At 43.8% G+C, this 11611-nt stretch overlaps 1 pseudogene; it reads left to right on the forward strand.

Moving 5' to 3' along the window:
• The first annotated feature begins 494 nt into the window (after window positions 1-494).
• Window positions 495-1124, forward strand: LOC122477837 (annotated as a pseudogene).
• The last annotated feature ends 10487 nt before the right edge of the window (window positions 1125-11611 follow it).

Here is an 11611-nt window from a genome sequence, read left to right on the forward strand (position 1 = left end):
AAGAGTCTCTTATGGTTTGCCTCCCTCTCTGTTTTTATCTTTTTTATATACCTTCTTTCTTGAGAATCTTATCATAAATGGATGTTGAATTTTATTAAATGCTTTTTCTGCATCTATGCACATGATCATGCGATTTTTAGCCTTCATTTTGTTAATGTGGTGTATCATGTTGATTGATTTCACACGTTGAACCACCCTTGCATCCCTGGAATGAATCCCACTTGATGGTGGTACATGATCTTTTTAACATAGTGTTGAATTCAGTGGACTTTCTGAGGATTTTTACCTAATGTTGATCAGGGATATTAGTCTGTGGTTTTTCCTTTTTGGGGATATCCTTATCTGATTTTGGTATCATGCCGACCTCGTAAAATGAGTCTGGCAGCATTTACTCCTCTTCAAGAATTTTTGGAAAAGTTTGAGAAGAACAGTTGAGGAAGGAGAGTCCCCGGGAAGGCTGAGTCCCTGGCTAAGGAGCTGTAGATCACAGAAAGATGGAGCCCTTCTCTTCCGGTGTGATTTCGATCATGGCCATTTCCAACGCCTTTGAACTGGAATTCGTTGCTGGGTTGGGCTACCATAAATGTGCACGTCCCTCTCAGGGAGACGTGGCCTTAAGAGATGACAATATTCTGTCACAGGAGGAGCCTGTAATTCATCATTGGTTTTTCCAGTTTGCGCCATCCACAGGAATTCAGGACACTGAGTTGCTGCTCTCTGAATGGAGGAACCTGCATGCTTTGGTCCTCCTGTGCCTGCCCTCCGTCCATCTATGGCCAGAACTGTGAGCACGATTTGCATAAAGAGAACTGTGAGTCTGTGCCCCATGACACCTGGCTGCCCAAGAAATGTTCCAGGTGTAAATGCTGGCATGGGCAGCTTCACTGCTTTCCTCAGACATTTCTCCCACAGGGTGGTGAAGCACATTGTCCCCTCTTGCCCTTTTAGGTGGCCACGTGATGGGTGAGCACTTCCTGGTTTCCCGGACTCCAGAATCAGCGCTGTCTTCGGGCCCTACTTTTTTTGCTAACTGGCATCTGCCTTGCTATACAAAGTTACTGGTAATGAACGCCTGCGTGCAATATTGGTCATGCAGATTTCATGACCTGCAAAGGCTGTCCCTCCAGTGTCCTAACTGAGAGATGACCATTTGTTAGTTGCTTCGAAATAGTGATCAGATTTTCATACCGGTCCCTCTCATTTCCTTAAAATACCAACTACTTTCCTCTCCCTGCCCTCTCCAAAGAAACTTCTTTTAGAAAAAGTCAGCCATATCGACGTTGTTACCAAGTTCTATGTTCCTGATACATGTATTTCTGCCAAGGGCTTCTTCTTATTTTCCTTTAACCCATTGAATCTGTCTTCAGATTATTCAAGACTACCCCTAAGGTGGAAGTGAGGATAAAGCTTTGAGTAGAGCTCATCAAAATCAACTAAGTCCTCATCCTTTAAAAGAAAGTAAAGGAAGTCCCTTAAGGGAGCAAACGAGAGGACAGGGGGCAGATATTAGAGGCAAGGAACAGGATGCTGAAGTATTAGAAGTGTGTGTGTGTGTGTGTGTGTGTGTGTGTGTGTGCACGCGCGCGCGCGCGCGCGTGCGCACACCAAGGAGAATAGATAGAAAAGAGGAAGCAAATGGGAGAGATGATGGAAAAAATAAAATGCATTAGTTGGTTGATCATTAGAGAGGCCTGAGGAGCAAGTTAAAAAGGTAAGTTGAAAGGCAAGTTTCTATCACGTATAGAAAGCCGTAGAGGACAAGGACATCCTTTTTTTTTCTCAATGCATTGTGAAAAGGATAGAGTCTCTTTGGAAAAAAGAATTCTAAGTTTCCCCAAGAAGAGAGCTTAATAAATTATGTTTTCTCCATACTTTGAAAGTATTTTAACTGTTGTAGAAGAGAAAATGTCCACAATATATTTAGTTGTAAATCAGGTGATAAAACTATGTAAGACCCATTTTTATTTTTTTATTTTTTTATTTTTTTTTAAATTTTTTTTTCAACTTTTATTTATTTTTGGGACAGAGAGAGACAGAGCATGAACGGGGGAGGGGCAGAGAGAGAGGGAGACACAGAATCGGAAACAGGCTCCAGGCTCTGAGCCATCAGCCCAGAGCCCGACGCGGGGCTCGAACTCCCGGACCGCGAGATCGTGACCTGGCTGAAGTCGGACGCTTAACCGACTGCGCCACCCAGGCGCCCCTGTAAGACCCATTTTTAAAACACATTGTGTGTATGAGTATGCCCAGTAAAAATGGGAAATGTATTGAAAAAAAAGAAGCTTGAGACGAGCGGATATTAAATCATGCAATGTCTAGTAGAAATCACCACTGAAGCTGTCTGGTCCTGGACTTTTGTTTGTTGGTAGGTGTTTGATTACTGACTCAATCGCGTGGTGATGATTGGTCTGTTCAGATTTTCTCTTTCTTCATCATTCAGTCTGGGAAGATTGTATGTTTGTAGGAAGTCACCCTTTCTGCAGCAGGCCCACAGGAGTGTTCCAACCTGGGGTGCACCTGCTCACCAGGCTTAGCAGGGCCGAGTTTCAGAGAAACACAGGGGCAGGGTAAGCAGTGTTAGCAAGATATAGGGAGAGGGCAAAAATGGCATCCACTGTCACCTCCATCCCCCGAGTGAGCTCCAATAGAACCCTGCCCCTCAGCACCCGCGTTAGGTTTAGCCAATGAATAGCCTTTGCATATGCACTAGGCACTTTTCAACCTGCTATTTTATGCAGGGGGACCCTGGGCAAGTGAGTTTGTGTGCAAGCCCTTTAAGAGCAGAATCTCAGTTCCCTACAGCCCTTTGGATCTTCTAGACGTAAGGCCCATTGGTTTTCAAAGCCAGATATTTGGGGGGGGGGGGGGGGGCTTGTCTTTCCAGTGCAGGTCCAGGGGTTGCGGTGCCCGATACGGGGCTCAAACCCCTTGGCGGTGCCTGATATGGGGCTCAAACCCCTTGGTCCTCAGGGATACATTCCGTATTTGTAAGATGCCTCCCCCTTGTGGGTAGCTGCCCTGGGGGCGAGGTCTTTTGCTGTGGAAGAGCTGTTTAGGTCCTCCTCCGGTCTTTTGCGGAGAGAATTGTTCTAGATGTAGCTGTAGTTGGTGTGTGTTCATGGGAAGAAGCAAGTTTCAGGGTCTTCCTGTGCCACCAGGTTGAACCACCCCTTCTCCAAGTGAAATTTATAACCTCCCCTGTCCGAACAATGTGGACAGTTTAGTGGCTGTGTTTCAAGAAGTCAATGACACATCAGCAGAGATCATTTTAAAGGCTTGCAGAAAAGCATTTAGGGATGGCTGGTAAAATAGTGACATCTTGTGGTAAGAATTAGCAACAAAATTCCAAAAGTTCAGAAAAGGGAAGACCGGGAAGCCAAGTAAAATGGGGGAGAAAAACAACCACCACAAATACTCCAAAAACAAAAACAAAAACAAAAAACAAACCAAAAAAACCTTATTAAATCTCTTGTTTTTTTATTTATTTTTTATTTTTTTTAATATATGAAATTTATTGTCAAATTGGTTTCCATACAACACCCAGTTGCCTTCTTCAATGCCCATCACCTACCCTTCCCTCCCTCCCACCCCCCATCAACCCTCGGTTCTCAGTTTTTAAGAGTCTCTTATGCTGTGGCTCTCTCCCATTCTAACCTCTTTTTTTTTTTTGCTTCCCCTCCCCCATGGGTTTCTGTTAAGTTTCTCAGGATCCACATAAGAGTGAAAACATATGGTATCTGTCTCTCTCTGTATGGCTTATTTCACTTAGCATCACACTCTCCAGTTCCATCCACGTTGCTACAAAGGGCCAGATTTTGTTCTTTCTCACGGCCACGTAGTACTCCATTGTGTACATAAACCACAATTTCTTTATCCATTCGTCAGTTGACGGACATTTAGGCTCTTTCCATAATTTGGCTATTGTTGAGAGTGCTGCTATAAACATTGGGGTACAAGTGCCCCTATGCATCAGCACTCCTGTATCTCTTCGGTAAATTCCTAGCAGTGCTATTGCTGGGTCATAGGATAGGTCTATTTTTAATTTTTTGAGGAACCTCCACACTGTTTTCCAGAGCGGCTGCACCAGTTTGCATTCCCACTAACAGTGCAAGAGGGTTCCCGTTTCTCCACATCCTCTCCGGCATCTATAGTCTCCTGATTTGTTCATTTTGGCCACTCTGACTGGCGTGAGGTGATACCTGACTGTGGTTTTGATTTGTATTTCCCTGATGAGGAGTGACATTGAGCATCTTTTCATGTGCCTGTTGGCCATCTGGATGTCTTCTTTAGAAAAGTGTCTATTCATGTTTTCTGCCCATTAATTCACTGGATTGTTTTTTGGGTGTGGAGTTTGGTGAGCTCTTTATTATATTTTGGATACTAGCCCTCTGTCTGATATGTCATTTGCAAAAATCTTTTCCCATTCTGTAGGTTGCCTTTTACTTTTGTTGATTGTTTCCTTTGCTGTGCAGAAGCTTTTTATCTTCATGAGGTCCCAACAGTTCATTTTTGCTTTGAATTCCCTTGCCTTTGGAGATGTGTCCAGTAAGAAATTGCAGCGGCTGAGGTCAGAGAGGTCTTTTCCTGCTTTCTCCTCTAATGTTTTGATGGTTTCCTGTCTCACATTCAGGTCCTTTATCCATTTTGAGTTTATTTTTGTGAATGGTGTGAGAAAGTGGTCTAGTTTCAACCTTCTGCATGTTGCTGTCCAGTTCTCCCAGCACCATTTGTTAAAGAGACTGTCTTTTTTCCATTGGATGCTCTTTCCTGCTTTGTCAAAGATGAGTTGGCCATACGTTTGTGGGTCTAGTTCTGGGGTTTCTATTCTATTCCATTGGTCTATGTGTCTGTTTTTGTGCCAACACCATGCTGTCTTGATGATTACAGTTTTGTAGTAGAGCCTAAAGTCTGGGATTGTGATGCCTCCTGCTTTGGTCTTCTTCTTCAAAATTCCTTTGGCTATTCGGGGCCTTTTGTGGTTCCATATGAATTTTAGGATTGCTTGTTCTAGCTTCGAGAAAGAATGCTGGTGCAATTTTGATTGGGATTGCATTGAATGTGTACATAGCTTTGGGTAGTATTGACATTTTGACAATATTTATTCTTCCAACCCATGAGCACGGAATGTTTTTCCATTTCTTTATATCTTCTTCCATTTCCTTCATAAGCTTTCTATAGTTTTCAGCATACAGATCTTGTACATCTTTGGTTAGATTTATTCCTAGGTATTTTATGCGTCTTGGTGCAATTGTGAATGGGATCAGTTTCTTTATTTTTCTTTCTGTTGTTTCATTATTAGTGTATAAGAATGCAACTGATTCCTGTACATTGATTTTGTGTCCTGCAACTTTGCTGAATTCATGTTTCAGTTCTAGCAGACTTTTGGTGGAGTCTATCGGGTTCTCCATGTATATTATCATGTCATCTGCAAAAAGCGAAAGCTTAACTTCATCTTTGCCAATTTTGATGCCTTTGATTTCCTTTTGTTGTCTGATTGCTGATGCTAGCACTTCCAACACTATGTTACACAACAGCGGTGAGGGTGGACATCCCTGTCGTGTTCCTGATCTCAGGGAAAAAGCTCTCAGTTTTTCCCCATTGAGGATGATGTTAGCTGTGGGCTTTTCCTAAATGGCTTTGATGATGTTTAAGTATGTTCCTTCTATCCCGACTTTCTCCAGGGTTTTTATTAAGAAAGGGTGCTGATATTTGTCAAATGCTTTTTCTGCATCGATTGACAGGATCATATGGTTCTTATCTTTTCTTTTATTAATGTGATGTATCACATTGATTGATTTGCGAATGTTGAACCAGCCCTGCATCCCAGGAATGAATCCCACTTGATCATGGTGAATAATTCTTTTTATAATCTGTTGAATTCGATTTGCTAGTATCTCATTGAGAATTTTTGCATCCATATTCATCAGGGATATTGGCCTGTAGTTCTCTTTTTTTATTGGATCTCTGTCTGGTTTAGGAATCAGAGTAATACTGGCTTCATAGAATGAGTCTGGAAGTCTTCTTTCCCTTTCTATTTTTTGGAATAGCTTGAGAAGGATACGTATTACCTCTGCTTTAAATGTCTGGTAGAATTCCTCTGGGAAGCCACCTGGTCCTGGACTCTTATTTGTTGGGAGATTTTTGATGACTGATTCAATTTCTTCGCTGGTTATGGGTCTGTTCAAGCTTTCTGTTTCCTCCTGTTTGAGTTTTGGAAGTGTGTGGGTGCTTAGGAATTTGTCCATTTCTTCCAGGTTGTCCAGCTTATTGGCATATAATTATCATAGTATTCCCTGATAATTGCTTGTATTTCTGAGGGATTGGTTGTAATAATTCCATTTTCATTCATGATTTTTATCTATTTGGGTCATCTCCCTTTTCTTTTTGAGAAGCCTGGCTAGAGGTTTGTCAATTTTGTTTATTTTTTCAAAAACCCAGCTCTTGGTTTCGTTGATCTGCTCTACCGTTTTTTTAGATTCTATATTGTTTATTGCTGCTCTAATCTTTATTATTTCTCTTCTTCTGCTGGATTTAGGGTGTCTTTGCTGCTCTGCTTCTATTTCCTTTAGGTGTGCTGTTAGATTTTGTATTTGGGATTTTTCTTGTTTCTTGAGATAGGCCTGGATTGCAATATATTTTCCTCTCAGGACTGCCTTCGCTGCGTCCCAAAGCGTTTGGATTGTTGTATTTTCATTTTCATTTGTTTCCATATATTTTTTAATTTCTTCTCTAATTGCCTGGTTGACCAACTCATTCTTTAGTAGGGTGTTCTTTAGCCTCCATGCTTTTGGAGGTTTTCCAGACTTTTTCCTGTGGTTGATTTCAAGCTTCATAGCATTGTGGTCCGAAAGTATGCATGGTATGATCTCAATTCTTGTATACTTAGGAAGGGCTGTTTTGTGACCCAGTATGCGATCTATCTTGGAGAATGTTCCATATGCACTCGAGAAGAAAGTATATTCTGTTGCTTGGGATGCAGAGTTCTAAATATATCTGTCAAGTCCATCTGATCCAATGTATCATTCAGGGCCCTTGTTTCTTTATTGACCATGTGTCTAGATGATCTATCCATTGTTGTAAGTGGGGTATTAAAGTTCCCTGCAATTACCACAATCTTGTCAATAAGGTCGCTTATGTTTGTGATTAATTGTTTTATATATTTGGGGGCTCCGTATTCGGCGCATAGACATTTATACTTGTTAGGTCTTCTTAATGGATAGACCCTGTAATTATTATATAATGCCCTTCTTTATCTCTTGTTCCAGCCTTTAAAGTCTAGTTTGTCTGATATAAGTATGGCTACTCCAGCTCTCTTTTGACTTCCAGTAGCATGATAAATAGTTCTCCATCCCCTCACTTTCAATCTTAAATCTTTGTTTTTGAAGATAAAGTGAATTTGTTTCATTTTGGCTGTGGGCTTTGAGAAAAAATTCTCGATTTTGCCTTCTAACTGTATTTCCCATACCAATAGAGACAAAGGAGTCTAAATTGAGAAAATAAAACCGTGCTTATAGAAATAAGTAGGGCATTGCAAACATTTCCTTCTGTAAACTCGGCACTTAAAAATATTTAGGGGCCCCTGGGTGGCTCACTCGGTTAAGCGTCCCACTCCTGGTTTCTGCTCGGGTCACGATCTCACAGTTCCTGAGTCCGAGCCCCGTGTCAGGCTCTGCGCTGGCAGCGTGGAGCCTGCTTGGGATTCTCTCTCTCCCTCTCTCTCTGCCCACCCCCACTCGCACTGTCTCTGTCTCTGTCAAAATAAATACATACACTTTAAAAAATAACAAAGAAAAATTAAAAACTAAGCCAAAAATATTTACATTTGAAAGTCCTGTAGCGTGAAAGACTGGGTTTTTTTTTTATCTTTAAATGAAAAGAAAGTGTGCCCGTGTTCCTTCTCCTGACCCCAGCAGTCAGCCACACGCGGGTAGACAGTGCATGCCTTCTGTGTCCCTGATATCTGTCTCTGACTGCAGAATGAGTCCTGCCTGTACAGTATAAGGCTGCAAACGCCTGAAAGCTAACACCCCCAGTGAGCTGCTTTCAGTCCCGAGTGAGGTCCCAAAGGAATAAATGGCTCAGTTTTGTAAACTGTCAGTGAGACAGTTCCGGGTCGCGTTCTCCGTGGTCTCTCGGGGGGGTCCCCGTCAGGACTGGACAGTTTGCCACAGCAGTGGCTCGTTCGTCAACGCACCTTTCTTTTCTTTTTTTTCCGAACTCCTTCACCATGCCTCCTGGGGTCACCAAGTCATAAACTCCATGCCCCCAAATCATGGTTGCAGGGTTATCCTTTGGAGGAATCCGAGCAAGTCTAGTGATCTACCCGTGCTGCATACGCACGGACAAGTGTGTTATTCACAAAATACCAAAATGAAAAGGCCAAGATGAGTCTAGGGCATTTTGGTTCTTACTGCAACCATAAAGCCTGAAATTCCCCTTGTGGGCTTTCTCTTTGTGGAAATGGAAGTTCAGTGTAGGGAAATTGCCTCAGTAAGGAAAGAGGGCACTTCCCCTCTGGGGCTTTTGTATCCATACTTAAATCCCTGCAAGAAAACTTGAACTGGGTGCTAAAAGCTGGTTGTACCAATTGATTTTCTAATCGGTTGGGAGATAATAGATTAAGATTCCATACATGAAGACCCAATAATTAGAAATATGTTTTATAAAACATGTTGATCCATTAAGAGTTTTTTCTTTTCTAGTGATCAATTTAATTAACTCTTTTTCAATTCTTTCGAGTGCATGTGAGAGGCAGAGACACCAGTGAGTATCTCAGTATTTTATACAAAACAGGTCCCAATGCAGGAGGTGATATACAGGATGTGGGGGGGCGGGGGCAGTAAGGCTAGTTGCACTTTGACCATCAATCACATGTAAATTTCAACCCCCCGGCCGCAACTTTGCATAGAGTCAATTTATTCCCACCTGATGGCAATGTAGGGGCAAAGAAAAAAAGCTGTTTTATATTGGCATGATGAAAATTGCAAAATAAATCTCAAATGTATTCACCTGAACTCTTGGTCACAAACAAGTCAAATGTGCTAACTACGGCAAGTGACTAATAGCACTTTATACAGCAAGTGATGTGGGTAAAGTCATGTTTTTATTTCCCTTTACTAGAAAACCATTTCCAGGTCAATTACTCATCTCCTCAGGTGGCAAATTCATGAAGTTTAATAATCATTAAACTAAAGGAAAAGATTTATCTGCCCCAAGTTTCAGAATAAATGCTTTTCTTGAAATCACCGTGTGTTCTAATATCTAATCCCCGTCTTGAAATCTACGCATGTCTCCCACTTCATGGCACTTCTGAGCCCCAAAGTTTCTTTACACCCGGAGGTATAATGATATCAATAGTGAGGCCTTCTGCCTAGTGTGTCACATACATTGTTTTGTCCAATCCCTGTAAGACTGTGACATCATGATAATGATAGACATTTTACAGGTGACAACGCTGAATCTTTAGGAAGCTTGTCCACAGTCTGATCTGACTGACTGAAAAATCAAGCTCTTCCTTGGGGCATCAGCCAGCCATTGCTGTCTAATAAGCAGTCACAAGATCTCAATGGTATTCAACACTAACCGTTTATTTTTCACCTTTCCACATCCTAGGTGAAGTTGCCCAATCGATCTTGGTCGGGCTTAACCAGACGGCTCCAAGCTGCGGGTGGGATCCTGCTCTGCCTCACACATCCGTCCACCTCCTCGGGCCACTGGACAGACTGGCGGGACCATGGTCTTCCCACGGTGATGACAGAGGCGCAGAGGGTAAGCCGAACACGCCGGGCCTCGTGAGGCCCAAACTGGCAACCAGTAGAGTGTTCTTTCCATCCACATCCCGCCGACCAAAGCCCGTTGTGTGGCCAAGCTCAGAGTTAAGGGGCGTGAAAGTATATCCCTCTTTCACCGAAAGGACGTGCAAAGTTACACGGCAGACGAGCGTGGACACAGGGAAGGGTGAGACACTGGAAACAGGCATTCAGCATGTCCCAGTCACTCTGTCACTGGGCTCCCATAGGGGTACAGTCTTTCGTAAATACTGCGACGTGTGTGTGTTGTAGTGAGGTCACGAATGAGCTATCGTTCTGACACGCTTCGGGATAGGGAAAGCATATCTACTGTGATCAGCGAACCCGACGTGGGTGAAGGATCTCTCAGAGAAAGAAAGGAGAGCTTCAGAACTAACCAGGACTGGGAAGCCGAGGGCATTCTAGTCAAAGAAAATGGCATTCACATAGGACCAGTGGTCTTCAAGAAGAGGTAAAGAATCTGGGTCCCCTACGAGTAAAGAGCGTTGGGAGAAAGCTTGGAAAACGAAGTGTAGAACAAGTAATCAGTGATCTTGAGTGTCAGGACCTAGAATTTGGATTTTATAAGATCATAAGAGGGCTTCGATGCAGGGAAATGGTGGAAGTCGGAACCGAGGGATCCTTCACCCACGTCGGGTTCGCTGGGCAGGGCCCTTCAGAGCCCCGAAACAGGCGACTGTCTCTTGGACGCTCCTTACTCTCGCCTCCAGTCATGCCCGTCCAGTCTGTTTCTCCTGTCCCCATGACAAAATATCCCGTCCCTGTAGCCCGCCCTCCCTAAACCCCACCCTCCGCCCTCCTTTTTGGAAATCGTTATTTACTTATTGTGAGAGGAGCGGAGCGAGAGCATGAGCAGGGGAGGGGCGGAGAGAGAGAATCCCAAGCCTGATGCGGGGCTCGATCTCCTGGGGTGAACCGTGAGATCGTGACCCGAGCCAAAACCCGGAGTCAGAGCCTCCCCCGACTGAGCCACCCAGGCGCCACGGCTCTGCATTTCAAGGCTGAACTATCAGACAGCTCGCACCCCTGAGGTAGGGACAGCCGAATAAGTTGAACAGGCATCCCTGGGTGCAGGCCACGTGTGCTTACTACATAGCCGCCGTCGACAAAATTTTCTGCAGTAAAACTCCTGTATCTTCTAATGAACTCACGAGTATAGGAAAACACGACAGAGGTACTGTGCTATTATCCCCTTATTATTGGTCAAAGAAGACTAATAACGTTATTCCCTGCCAACTATTATTAGTTCACATGGGAGAAGGGGCAGGAAAGAGACAAACCGACCTGTTCTCTGGGTCTCCTCGTGACGGCCCGGCGGCCTCTGAAGTTCTTCCTCAGCTGCTCTAGGTACCGAGGAACACGGTTTGAAAACCTGTCAATGAACTCTCTCGCCAGGAATGTCTGGTGGGTCCTGTTGTCTTTCACATCACACCTCCGTGAAAGCATGAAGCTACCTTGGTGCCAGGGCCTCTGTGATGTGATCTGAGACGCATGGGAAGTATTTTTCCCTTTCAGTCTGCCACGGCGTCTGCTTATCTGCCAATGTACCACCCCTTTGGTCCAGGGCATCTTCTTGTCCAGAAGTCACTTTGTTTTGTTTTGTTTTTTTAATTTTTTTTTCAACGTTTTTATTTATTTTTGGGACAGAGAGAGACAGAGCATGAACCGGGGTGAGGGGCAGAGAGAGAGAGGGAGACACAGAATCGGAAACAGGCTCCAGGCTCTGAGCCTTCAGCCCGGAGCCCGACGCGGGGCTCGAACTCCCGGACCGCGAGATCGTGACCTGGCTGAAGTCGGACGCT

The sequence above is a fragment of the Prionailurus bengalensis genome, chromosome X, assembly GCF_016509475.1.
Source record: "Prionailurus bengalensis isolate Pbe53 chromosome X, Fcat_Pben_1.1_paternal_pri, whole genome shotgun sequence".
In the NCBI taxonomy this organism is placed as follows: Eukaryota; Metazoa; Chordata; class Mammalia; order Carnivora; family Felidae; genus Prionailurus; species Prionailurus bengalensis.